At 36.3% G+C, this 12,919-nt stretch overlaps 1 long non-coding RNA gene across 1 annotated transcript in view; it reads left to right on the top strand.

Annotated features, from left to right (window-relative positions):
• The window catches only part of LOC307006372, a 28,080-nt gene extending 20,289 nt beyond the window's left edge, over nt 1–7,791 (top strand). Inside the window, exons 8-10 of the long non-coding RNA XR_013799451.1 lie at nt 2,662–2,811; nt 6,885–6,921; nt 7,520–7,791. This is a non-coding gene — a long non-coding RNA (uncharacterized lncRNA). The remainder of the gene's footprint in view (nt 1–2,661; nt 2,812–6,884; nt 6,922–7,519) is intronic.
• The last annotated feature ends 5,128 nt before the right edge of the window (nt 7,792–12,919 follow it).

Genomic DNA, 12,919 nt, shown 5'->3' on the forward strand with positions numbered 1-12,919 from the left:
TGACACTGAAGACTGGAGTAAGGATGCTGAAAATTCAGCTTTGCATCACAGAAATAAATTATATTTTAAAGTACATTAAAATAGAAAATTGTTTTTTTTTTATTTGAATAGTATTTCATAATATACATTTTTTTCTGTATTTTTGATCAAATACATGCAGGCTTGATGAGCATAGCGATTTCTTACAAAAATGGTACTGTGTGTGTGTATATATATATATATATATATATACATGCAGTTAAATGTGCTTTATAAACAAATTTTGACTTGACTTGACTACAATGCCTTACATTTTTGTTTTTAAGCCTGATAGCTCGCTAGGTTTTGGAACGATTAATTATAAAATATTTCTGAACTGACTTTGCAGCATTCACAGTAATTTCACTCAAATGATATCTCCTCTTTGCTTTAGATATTAGAAATCTACAGCAACATCTTTATGAAATCCTGCTTTCTCTCATATAACTGACTGTCTCAGCATGTACAAGTGGACATGGGTTTACTACATCACATTATACACTGACCTGTAGATGGGCTGCAAGTGGAAGCCGAGCTTAATTAACTAATTAATTGAAACTTCCAGCTGCTGGTTTGCAGCATCTGTTGCAGTCTCCGGTGAGTATTCATTTACTCTCTCTGCTAACAAGCCTTTGGTGGGTCAAACCCTCTCCCTTTAGAGGACTTCAAAAACATAATACATGCATATTTGCAATTTGCAAAGTATGTTTGGAAATACAGTCATCTGTTAAAACGAAATGTTCATCAGGCTGGTTGTGTTAATAGCTTTATCTAATTTATGTATGTGTTGCTGCCCTGGTAAACACTGAAATGGCTGGGCAGTCCAGTCAGTGTCCAAAAAGTTATCAATGCCCTCTTGTGGTTAAACATGGAGCCTGCGATTCAAATAAATGTTTGGGGAGGATTGGCTGCAACACAACTATTAGATTGGGAAAACATTTTTTTTTCTTTTACTTTTATTTATTGTGAAACACTCCAGCTGGGCAGTTTAGAGATAACAGTTGTTCTTGTATAAACCTCTTCACACCACCCAGTAATGTATTTCTACAAGTACATTTGTTGCAGACTTTAAGAAAAACAATGAATATGTTTGATGGACACCACAAGGAGGCAGCAAATATATATAACCGTTGAGTCTGCCATCCATCAGTGTTCTCTGTCTTGGTTGTGCGGTGTATATATATAAATATATTTCTATTTTAGTAGTGTTTGCTAAAGTGAGAATCTCTCTCTCTCTCTCTCTCTCTCTCTCTCTCTCTCTCTCTCTCTCTCTCTCTCTCTCTCTCTCTCTCTCTCTCTCTCTCTCTCTCTCTCTCTCTCTCTCTCTCTCAATGCTAACATATAACATATATATATATATATATATATGCTATCAATGCCATAGCAACATGTGAACAACCACTCAGAACACCTTGGAAACCACATACAATCAAATTTAATTTGTTTTGATTAAAATCTAAAGTTCTAATAACTTAATAATATCAGATTTTATTGTCAGAGAGGTATACACTATGTAACTTATTTTGTTAAAAATTAACAAAATTTTAAATAATAAGTGTTTATAATTTAGACCAAGCGGGATGGTTTTAGCGGGAAATTGCTGTCACTCGCCTGTGCGTTTCTTGTCATATCCATAAATAAAGAAAAGTTGCTCGGGCTACTTTGACTAGTGATGGTAGAAACAAAGCTTTTCGAAACTTTGAATCAATTAAACCAATTGCTTCGCAATGTGATTCAGATTTTCGAAGCACTCGAAACTCCACATGCTGGTGACTCCTGCTGGTCTGAACGTTGTAAATGCAACAAACACTTAGCTTAAAGACACATATTACAATACAATTGTAAATGTTTTGTTGAAGGTATAGGGCCTTATATTACACCCGGCGCAATGCAGCATTTTTTGCTAGTTTCAGTCCGACGCAGTTATCATTTTCACATCCTGCCCCACATTGTTTAAATAGCAAATGCAACGTGCTGGTCTGAAAACGAGGTGTGTTCAAGCGCATTGTTGGTGCGTTACTATTTTTTGTTTTGTTTTTTTGTTATTTAAATGCATTAGTAATGTGCGCCTATAAGCAGGTCCACATCGCGCGTACACTCTAAGTTAACACACAGGGACACACAGCAGCACACAAACATGCCAAATATTTAAAATAAAAGGATTACAATGTAAAAGATTATTATTGTGTACATAAAGATATGGTGGAATCCGGCTTGTCCCGTAGATGGTCTGCTCGCACACTTTTACCTCACGCACGAGCAGATCCGTTTGCGCTCTGGAGACGCGTTCGGTCTTTCCACTATCAAATTCCGTCATGTAAATAGCGAAGCCGCCATATGGCGTGAGTGCAACTGGCATAGGGAATGGGAGATGAGATAATCTCCGTAGATTAAATAAACGTATAGGTATCAATAAACGTATTAAAACATGAGACTTTAAAAAAATCAAATGCCAAGACTAACAATGCTTAAGTCTTATAATCTAGAAATAATTTTTTATCATATTAAGAGAGAGTATTAGAGCAAAAGACAAACAACCTATTGCCTCATTTATCCAGCCAAGCAACCTTAGTTTTACTCCAAAATCCCTGGCTTGTGTTGTAAGATTAATTACAATGGAATTTTCCTCTCCTTTTCCCCCAGTGACAGAGGAGAACAATGAACAGTTGAATGAAGGTTGGATGGACAGATTGGAGAGGAGTGTAAATGACAGTGGGAGGTAAACCCAAGAGATGACATGGGTCACCACATGTGCGAAAGAAACCTGATGGATTTCCTATCGTCTTTCTCAAAGTAAATTGACAAACAATAGCCTGACTGTGTATTTGTGACCTAAATAACAATTATTTGTTTATTTTTATTATTATTTGTGCTCTATAATTGTCATAAAACGGTTATAGAATCTAGACGGCATCATATTTTTAGTCAGTATATTATTAGCTGAATGAATTGAGGCAATGCCTGAGGGTCATTTAACTCTTCGGGAGCCATGCACATTCATATGGAGAGGGTCTTTGTGCTAATTCTTTGAGAGATGGTAGCTTTCTGGATCTCTTCTTAGATTTCAAAGGTGAGAGGGGTCACTTGATCTGCTGGTGCTTGTTAGGAGGGGCTTCATGACATGCAATAGCTTAGGAGCTCTTCTATAATAATGTCAGTATAGTGTTTGTGTGTGCGCACATATATAGTGTGGGTGGGAATAGTAGCTTGGCAAACAGAATCCCCTAACTGGTAATTCATCTTCCAAGCAGGACTTCCAGTTGGTTTCCAAGTGATAAGCTTTAGACAAATTGGCGTGTTTTTAATTTGCCAGAGAATTGTAGAACACTAGTTGACATTGCTTATTAGTCAGTCTGATTGAAGAGATCATTATGAGCACTGTTAGGTGTGAGGTTTATTTATTCCTTGGACATTCCTATTAATCTTCCCTGAGGGACTGACATATCTGAGAATATATTTTGGATTCAAATGGTTTAGCAAATTTGTTTTTGTCCGAATGCTCCTGACCATTTTACCTCAAACACTATTGCTTGTACACAGAAACATTTTAAAAACCATATAATCTTCTGGAGAATGTTGAAGAATTAGTGTTTATCCATTATTAAGTCAAAGAGGTTTTTCACTTGATCTCAGCATTGAGGTCAAATCAATTATAGTTCATATCATGAACGAATACCTGGAGCCTTGTTTAGTTTCTAGATCTTATAGATCCTATTACTCTAGATTAAATCCTAAAGTAAACCATACTTTAACCCCTGATTTCACAGACAAGTCTCAAGCCGAGTCCCAGACTAAAATGCAAGTTTGAGCTGGTTTAACTTAAAGCAACTTCCCAGACATATCTTAAAACATGTCAGTGCCATTGTTCTGTCTCAAGATGTTTTTTTTCTTTTTCTAAGGCATGTTTATAAAAGCTACTCAAATGTCCTAATTGAACTAAGGTATAATCCTGGCTCAATCTAAGCCCTGTCTGTGAAACCAAGCCTATATGTTATAACGCTTTTGTCAAAGTTCATAGCCAATTACAGTTAGTATTATTTTATTTTATTTTATTTAGTCAATGGGGAAATTGTACACAAATATGTTCTGTACCTTTTCTTTTTCTGCTCAAAACGTACTTTATTGCAACAGGCCGGCAAAGAGGATTGTTCACCGCTGTTCAAATCAAATTTGTTTTATGCTCTTCCATCAAGTTTCACTTATCACATTGTGTTGACAACTCTTAAGTACTGAGCGCTATAAGCCGTGATGCGGGCAGACAGGCCTCTTCAAGGGTTTCCTGAACATGCCGATGATGTGTGTGGGCAGATGTTTGTAACGTGGCAGTGTCACCGGAAATATCTAGAACATCTGGAAAAAAACAATGAAAAAAAACTGATAAAACAGGTCGGGGTATTGTTTTTCTATTCTCTAGAAACATCTCCCATACAAGAGATTTTTTAACGACCACTTAAGTTTTCTTTCTCCCATTTTTTGAGAGGAGATATTTCTTTATAAAAGCATCAAGGGAACTATGTTACCATTCCTTTCATTTATATTGGTGAAAAATGTCCGTCTTTGTGGTTATACAGGAGGTACTGTATGGATGCACTGTATGAGTGATTCATTGAATCATTCAGCTGACTCGCGAAATCAAGAGAAAGAATCAAATCGCTATGTGAGTTTAACTGCGTTTAAGTCACTAACTTCACTCTAACCCTCACTAACTTCTCTCCGTCTTACGTTGCATGAATGCACATTACTGACGGAACCCCGAAAATTATAAGAATACAATAAACTATACAAGTATTATGCAGTTAAATGTCAAAAGAACTCCAAATATCATACACTACTAGAGTTGTGTGGGGGTCAATTAAGCGCAATCTGCTGGGATGTCAAAATCATTTTGCCTTGTGGTCTATGGGTCTGCCTGATGTGTACATGTTGGCTTTGTGTGAAATCGCAATCTCTCTTGAGTAGGTACTTATTTTTAACAAGTAATTACTTAACGACCATTTAAAAAGTACGTTCTATGTAGTATGAATGTGTGTAGTGTGAATGTAATACGGACGTACTACATTCGCCATGTTGTCATTGCCATGTTTCCTATACCAGCGTCAGTTGTGTCGTCATACTACTGTATATAGTAGGGAAGTATGTGATTTCGGATTAAGCCATTGAGTAGACACACTCCCTCTGTCAAAAATCCAGGGGTCGAGGGTCTGTCCAAATGAACTTCCCTCGCCCACTTGACAAAGTTAAACACACTCCATTCCCCTGAGGGAAGATTGTGAGTATATGTCTTAAAGTGGAGTTAAAGGAAGAGTTAAAGGAATAGTTCACCCAATAAAGACAATTTACTCAACATCAAGTTGTTCAAAACCTTCTTCAGAATATCTTTTTTTTTTTTTTTTCAGCAGAAGAAAGAAATCTTCTGCTGAACAAAAAAGAAGATATTCTGAAGAATGTAAAAAAATGCAAGCCAAGTGACCATGCAAGTCAATGGGGTCCATCAACCCATTTGGTTACGCATATTCTTCAAAATATCTTCTTTTATGTTCAGCAGAAGAAAGACATTCATACAGGTTTGGAACAACTTGAGGTTGAGTACATGATGACAGAATTTGAAAGATGACTGAGCGATTAGAGAGCAGGAGGCTCAATATGCTCTCGCATTTTTTTGATGTCATACATCTACAGTCTTTATGAATGAGTAACTGAATCGGTCATTCAATTGGTTCGTTCAAAAGCGCTGATTCATTTGGGAACGATGAGTCAATAAATCATTCAGTCAAATTCTTCAAAACAAAAGCACTGACTCATTTAGGTAGGAATCAAGTGGCTGTTTTTTTTTATAAATGAGTCATTGAACCGTTCATTCAGCTGATTAATTCAAAATCACTAAATCATTCAGGAATGAAACACCACAAAGTGTTGTATTCGTGCTTACGACCAAAACCATTCACACAGATTGTCCTTTTTAGTATTCCACTGCGGTGTTTTTCCATTGTTTTTCTATGTAAATGTGGGCTAGATGGATGTGTTTGACCGTTGCACGTGTCTTGCGTCTTTTGCAACTTCTCAAAACATTCTTTTTTATTTATTGCCCTGTGTCTCACGCAAAACTCAAAACAATGTTCTGTCTAATTGCATTAATAGATGCTCATATGTCATACCACTCCATATGGTATGACCTTCCCTTTAAATAAAACAGGAACAACAGCTTCAGAAAACAGTTTGTTGAGTGATGATAACCCTCATTCTAATTTTAGACTATAGTTAAAGAATGGGACAAAAGACAGATAAAACAATCATCAACACTTAACTAGCAGTTGTTAACATGTCTGTCAGATTCTCATATAATAAAGGATACAGCATGACCCATATAACTAGTGTAACGCCAGAAACTGAAACACTTTTATTTTATTCTTTTAAAACCTCTCAAGGATTTGTAAGCCGTACATTTGAAAGAGAAAGACATTTCTGTCTGAGAAGCACTGAACTCGACAGGAAATAATGCCTACATTGAAGAATACGAACAAAGGATGCCATGTTCAGACTGTCAATTCAAAATTCTATTATTGTGGCATAAAAAAAAACGATTCCCCCTCAGGATAAAAATGCAAATTCTGTTCAAACTATGCTACATATTCATATAGAGCAACAGTATAGCTGCCGGTTTTGTTCATATTAAAGGCACTATTCATATTAAAGGTCATTGAGCACTTAATGTGATGAAAATGTGATGATGTATTTTTCATCCAGAGAACAGAGAATGCAGAGAACATCCCTAAAAGCTTTGGAAGATAGAATCAGTTGCATCTATTCAATATGAAATATTGTAATATGTCCACAGTCTTCAAAATATTTTCTTCTGTGCTCCACAGATGAAAAACAGTCATACAGATTTCGAGCAACATGAAGGTGAGTAAATGACAGAATTAAAATTTTTGAAACTATCCATTTAAATTTGAAGTGTGTAAACACTACAAACATCCCTCTGTCTTCCATTGTTCAACTAACAGCCCAAAATAGGTTCATCGGGCTCAAACAAAAAAAGAAATGTACAGACTTCAGCTTTAATTGTCATATGCTGAGATGAATTGAAAAACTATTTTGGCTTCATGGCTAAACTCTAATTCTTCAACATTCTCCAGAGGATTATGGTTTTTAAAAAGATTCTGTGTCCAGGCTATAAATAGTGTTTAAGGTAAAAAGGTCAAGAGCATTTGAAAAAAACTAAATCATATATAGAACATGGATGAAATAAGTGTGCTCTGTTTTATGGTCTGTTAATTATATATCTCAATGTGAAGAGTTTTCTTTCTACCAAGTAGTTCACATAGATTTCATGTCATTATCGCAATCACAGCACTAAAGCCTGGTTTTTGGCAGTTTCGCAATGACGTAATCAACCGAACACATTCAAAGTCAATATTTTCAAAGAGGCTGTTGTCTGTTCCAAAGAACATAAAATGGCGGGATTTTGCGAATTCCTCACAGCTATCCATGCTGTTTTCAGGGAACTGAAATCCAGCATGGAAATCGACCTTTACATCTGACACAACACAGATACTGTCTTTCCATGTGTCAGAAGCGAAATGATGTTCGTCCTGATGGCTCAAGGAGAAGGTCAAAGGGTCATTTGGCAGCAGATTCCTGGTCTTCGGAGTCTGAATTCCTTCACTCTGACTGTATGGCAAAGTCTTGAGAAGCTGCAGAGCTGATGAGACTTTCTTCTCATCTTATGAACAACAGTTGGCTCATACTCGCGTCAAGAGGAAATGACTTTTTCTAGCCACTCTTCATCTCAAGTGGGGGGGGGGGGGGGGGGGGGGTGCATAAGTTCATTATTGTTCACACTGCTGTGTGTTTGAGTTACATAAATAGTATTGTTGAGATCAATATGCTGCTGCAGTACATCAGTGTCATTTTCCAACTATGGATCCAGTTTCTGTGTTGTCACAGTGAGTGGATTTGCATGTATTAAAGAAAGCTGATTGCCATAAGAAAGGCATTTACACGAGACTTTGAAATCATTGTATTTTTTTCTCCAGTTTTGACGTCAAAACTTAGACTTTGAATAAGCTGACATAAAGTGTGTTTACATGCAAAGCAAGATCAGGGTAATGTGAAAACCTAGCAAGCTGATCGGGTTTATGGGCAGGGTTAGTTAGTTGTTAGTAGTACAATATTGTATAATATATTCTTAATAACAATAATAGTATTTATGTATTAATAATAAATTATAATTATATAGAAAATGAATAAGTAATTCTAGTATTTCTAGCTGAAAAACACAGAGTACCACCATTTCCAGGTCTGAAAGTCCCTGATTTTTCCTGGAGCAGGATTGTGGAAATCACACAGTGGCATGTTTCTCAATAGCGTTTATGATTTCAGTAAGTGTGTGAATTATAATCAATCCTAGCTTTTCCTGAATTTTCCGAAACCGAACTGTCGGCTATATTTGTTAAGACTAGAATTAAAGTCTTTAGTAGTTCTCTCATCTACGTTGCCGTTTCCCTTGTGTTCTGGCCTGCGGTTTTACATTATTTTTTACTCCTTCTCCCTTATTCTTTGCCTCGCGCGCTACTGTACTGCCTTTGAAGTCTTTTGAAGATATTAATCCTTCTCTCATGCTTGATTCAAAATCCTCACTGATTAGTTTCATGAAAGAATTTCAAACAACCAAGGAATTTATTTTTTTATCCATTCTGGGTGTTTTTTTGAGGGGGAAATTAATAGGAAATGATCTTGTAATTCTTTTCATCTGACTGCGAGTCAGAGGTGGACGGTAAATGCGAACAGATTTCGTCCATCCAAAAGGTCTGTTTGCAGTTATTCTTGAAAACTGTGAAAGTTGAGCTGCCGTATACGTGACGCAAAGCAATTTGCCTTTGTTAGAGATACAGTATGTTCAGTATGCTCCTATCCAGTTACTTTTTTCCACACACCTCCAAAGACATCTGATGACAAATGACTAGACCTAATAGATTGGTCTGATACAAATCCTGAAAAATTTGTTGTACACAAAAGAGCATACAAGATCAGGATAGTGTTGATTCTTGATTAGAGTGAAGAGGACCCAATTGTTGACCCAAGAACCATTTTTTTATTTTATTTCTATTGTTCCATTTAATTATGAAGAACATAATTGTTTGTTTTTGGCTGAATAGGATATTATAAAAGATGAATGCACCTTGTACAATGGTTGAGAAAACCTGTCAGGAATTAGATTCAGGTTTGCCATGTTTGAACATCCCTGCTGGAATAGAAACATCTTAACGGGATAGTTCACCTAAAAATGGAAATGTTTGCTCACATTAATGCTGTTCCAAACAGGTTTCTTTTTCTGCAGAATAGGCTACAAAATAAGAAATTTGGAAGAATCTTTTGTCCATTCAGTAAAAGTCAATGAGATCCAAAACTTTAAAATAAAGGATCCAACAATGCCATGGAATAATAACCATTCTGGGTTCCCCAAAGAACCTCTCAGTGAACTGTTTTTTACACTATAAAGAACCATTTGTACAATGCAAAGGTTCCACGGATATTAGGTTATTTGTGGAACCATCAATGCAAATAAAGGACCTTTATTTTTAAGAGTGTATTGGCTTTCATTGTGTGGACAAAAAAATACCAAAATAAATGTTTCAAATGTTTTGCAGAAAAAAATGAGAGTGTGTTTTTGTTTGCTTTCTTGGTCGGGCTGGTTCATTGGCTTTGGGGCTCTACTACTTTGGTTTGTTGTTTTACATGTCATTCCGATATGGATGTTTCTTGGCCAGAATAAGCTGTTATTGCCAGGTGCACACTGCACGATTTTAGTCCAGATTTTCACTCAATTTGTGGAAATCGCCAACAAATGCCTGAAATCAGAGGCAAATCGGTGCTTGTTCACATAAGTGTCAATCGCGTAGTGTGTATGATCAAAGATGAGATCTGAGAGAAGCGCTGATGCATTGCCAATGCCTCTGAGATATTTATATTTCTGAAGTTCAAGGAGAGGAGTCATAAACCTGCAACAAAACTTCAGCAAGCATGGCGTCTGCAAGCAACCATACTCTCCTTCATATTCTTATTTTTTTGTTCTTTTTTGCTGCAAATCAGCTTACAGGCAATTTGGATCACAAGCTTTTTGCGTGCATCACTTTAACAAGAAGAAATCCAGTCTTGCACGAGAACTCTTGTCTATTGCATGATCTTATGTTATTTCCTGTATCAATTCTCACGTGTGTTTGGTTGTGAAACATTGTCTGCGATTCTTCCTATTGAAATATTGTGTAATGTGTAACCCCCTGTCGACTTTGAAAATCGTGCAGTGTGTACCCGGCATCCGATTTTATCTAAAAGACCAGCTCAGGAGTAATATCATTAGATTAAAAAAAAAACGCAACACAATTTCCTTGTGGTCACTTCAGTTTTGTCATATTAGTCAGCACAAGTTTTTGTATCACTGTCTGTTTTCATGCTTATTAAAACTATGCAGATCACTCAATAGCTTATTTTTCCCTGCTGTTTTTTGTTGAAAACAGCAGAGAAACGAGTCCTGCGCCCCATGCCAACATTAACAAGAAACAACAATACTGTTTGGAATGTCATGGGCTGCAAACCTCAAAATTACATTTACGCTCTTACACATGGTCTGAGGACTTTTACTTTATTGTCTGTCTGCAAACATGACAAATTCCTATCACATATTCCCTTAAATCCTTTTCATGCAGCAAGCAGCATCATCAACCTTTGAGGGAGTTTTATAGATTGTGATGGGCTTTGATTTTGACATCATTATGCATCACCTCATACAACTTTGTACAGTTGTGAGAATCTATCACTCCGTCTCCACCAGTGAAAGGCAAGACCTTTGTATAACACCCTGAAGGAAAAACAGAGAGAATGTGTCATGTATTTGTTTGACAAACACAAACCGTAAGCTGACAGTGACCTCCATCTTCCAATGTCAAGATATCCGCAAACCGAGCTTGGCTAATAAAAAATGGACTGTGCGGCTTGAACATTGAGGAACTGAGTTGGATATCTAAAGTACAATCCAGAAATATATTTTTTTAGTGGTGTGTGCCAAGACAAGCATCATTATTATTTCTGATGAATAATGGTTAAATATGTTGTTGCATTTTATGGATTTTTTTTAATTGACAAAATATTTTCTATCTCCATTCCGTTTGCCTTGAAAAACTGTGTTTTAGAGAGTGTTGCAATTCAGTCTTCAGATGGAAAAACACATGTTTATGAGTCTTTGATTGGCCCCAAAATGTAAACAAACATGTGTTGCTGGGCAGCTTCATCACTGTGCAAATGAGCCTTGACAAATCTGGACATTGCAAAATGTCATAGAACTAACAAGGACTGACTTGCATTGCAAGGTTTCGGTTAATGTGCATTTGTTAAAGAAACCTCATTATAAATATGTTTCATTTTTGGAATTACCCTACAACGGCAGTCACACTGGTTTAAGCAAGCAAAATGAATTCAGACTCCAAGGATGTAGCAAAGACTTGTGCGAGTACCTCTCTGAATCTGTGAATCTGTGTGTCATGTCACGCAATTATACAATTTTGCATTTATACAACAGTTCTGTTTCTCTTTGTTTTATACTGCTAATAGTGATGTTCAGGTGACGTCTGCCATGCGGTCTATCTACGGCAATGGCGCTAGATTTGTGACTGATGGTGTCACGTGTGAAATTCCAGTGATTGCTGTTGTCTCTTCGTGTTTGCTATTTTAAGAGGTTAGCATATGCGCTCTTTACGATCCTTCATCAACAAACACAAATCACAGGGTTTCAACTAGTTGAGTCACATTTAACTTAACCATATGCAGACTCAAAGGTCCAGCTGGGAAGAATTTAATTTCTACGCTTCAAACAGAAAGACAGGTATAGAAGTTTTAGTCACTAGCTATTAGCTAATTTGCTCTGTGCTATGAGATTCCAATGGGGTTTTATTATGGATTTTTCAATTGATGAGTAAAATAAGGTCTGTGGTAAACATATGTTGACAATACTTGCCAGTTGTTCAAAATAAATGACACACACCAATATCGAAAACATGAGGGGCTGTTATGTTTATATAAAAAAATATGTTTCTAATAAGGAACTAGATAAGAACGTTTGGGGTGTGAGTGTGTGTGTACTTTATGTTGTGGAACAAAACATCAAACTATTGCCAAGTTATGTTTACCACAGACCTTCTTTTACTCATAAATTTAAAAACCCCATTATAACAACTCATAGTTCTCCTCTGGTCAACGAATGAACGAACATGAGTATCGTCGGAGTATCATCAACATGTTTATTATTGATACTTGTTTGCACCACTCTATAATGAAGCATTGCTTGTCCTCTGATACAACATTCCTTTTTGGTTGACATCACCAAGACCTTGTATATTTATTATTCAATTTCTAGGATCTAATGGACACCTTTCACAATCCAATCAAATGATAATGTATAAAACCCTTGAATATTGTGTTGCACTCAACATTCATATTACTCTAATATTAGGACCATTGCACATTTAATGGCAAGTAGAGGTGGCTTTTCAAGGGATCATTCATAAAAAAAAAAAAAAATTCAGAACATTCAGAATGTCAATCATTTTCTCTACTGCATGATATATCATATTTAGAAGACTTTTAATAGAGTTGGTTTAACTACTTTTGTTGTTCTTTTGTGTGTTGCGGTGTAAATTGCCATATTTCTTATATGGAAAAGAGCAGATTTGACTTTCCACAGAACATTTCCTCAGAAGAAAGACCTGCAGGTTTTGACCAACCTGGGTGAGTAAATAATGAGATAATTTCCATTTTTTTTGGTGAACCGTCCCTTTAAGAATTGAAAATGACTTTCTTCCCATAGTAAACTAAAAGCTGGAACCTGTCAGGTTTTAGGACCTGTGGA

The sequence above is a fragment of the Phoxinus phoxinus genome (genome assembly GCF_949152265.1).
Source record: "Phoxinus phoxinus genome assembly, chromosome: 11".
Taxonomy (NCBI): domain Eukaryota; kingdom Metazoa; phylum Chordata; class Actinopteri; order Cypriniformes; family Leuciscidae; genus Phoxinus; species Phoxinus phoxinus.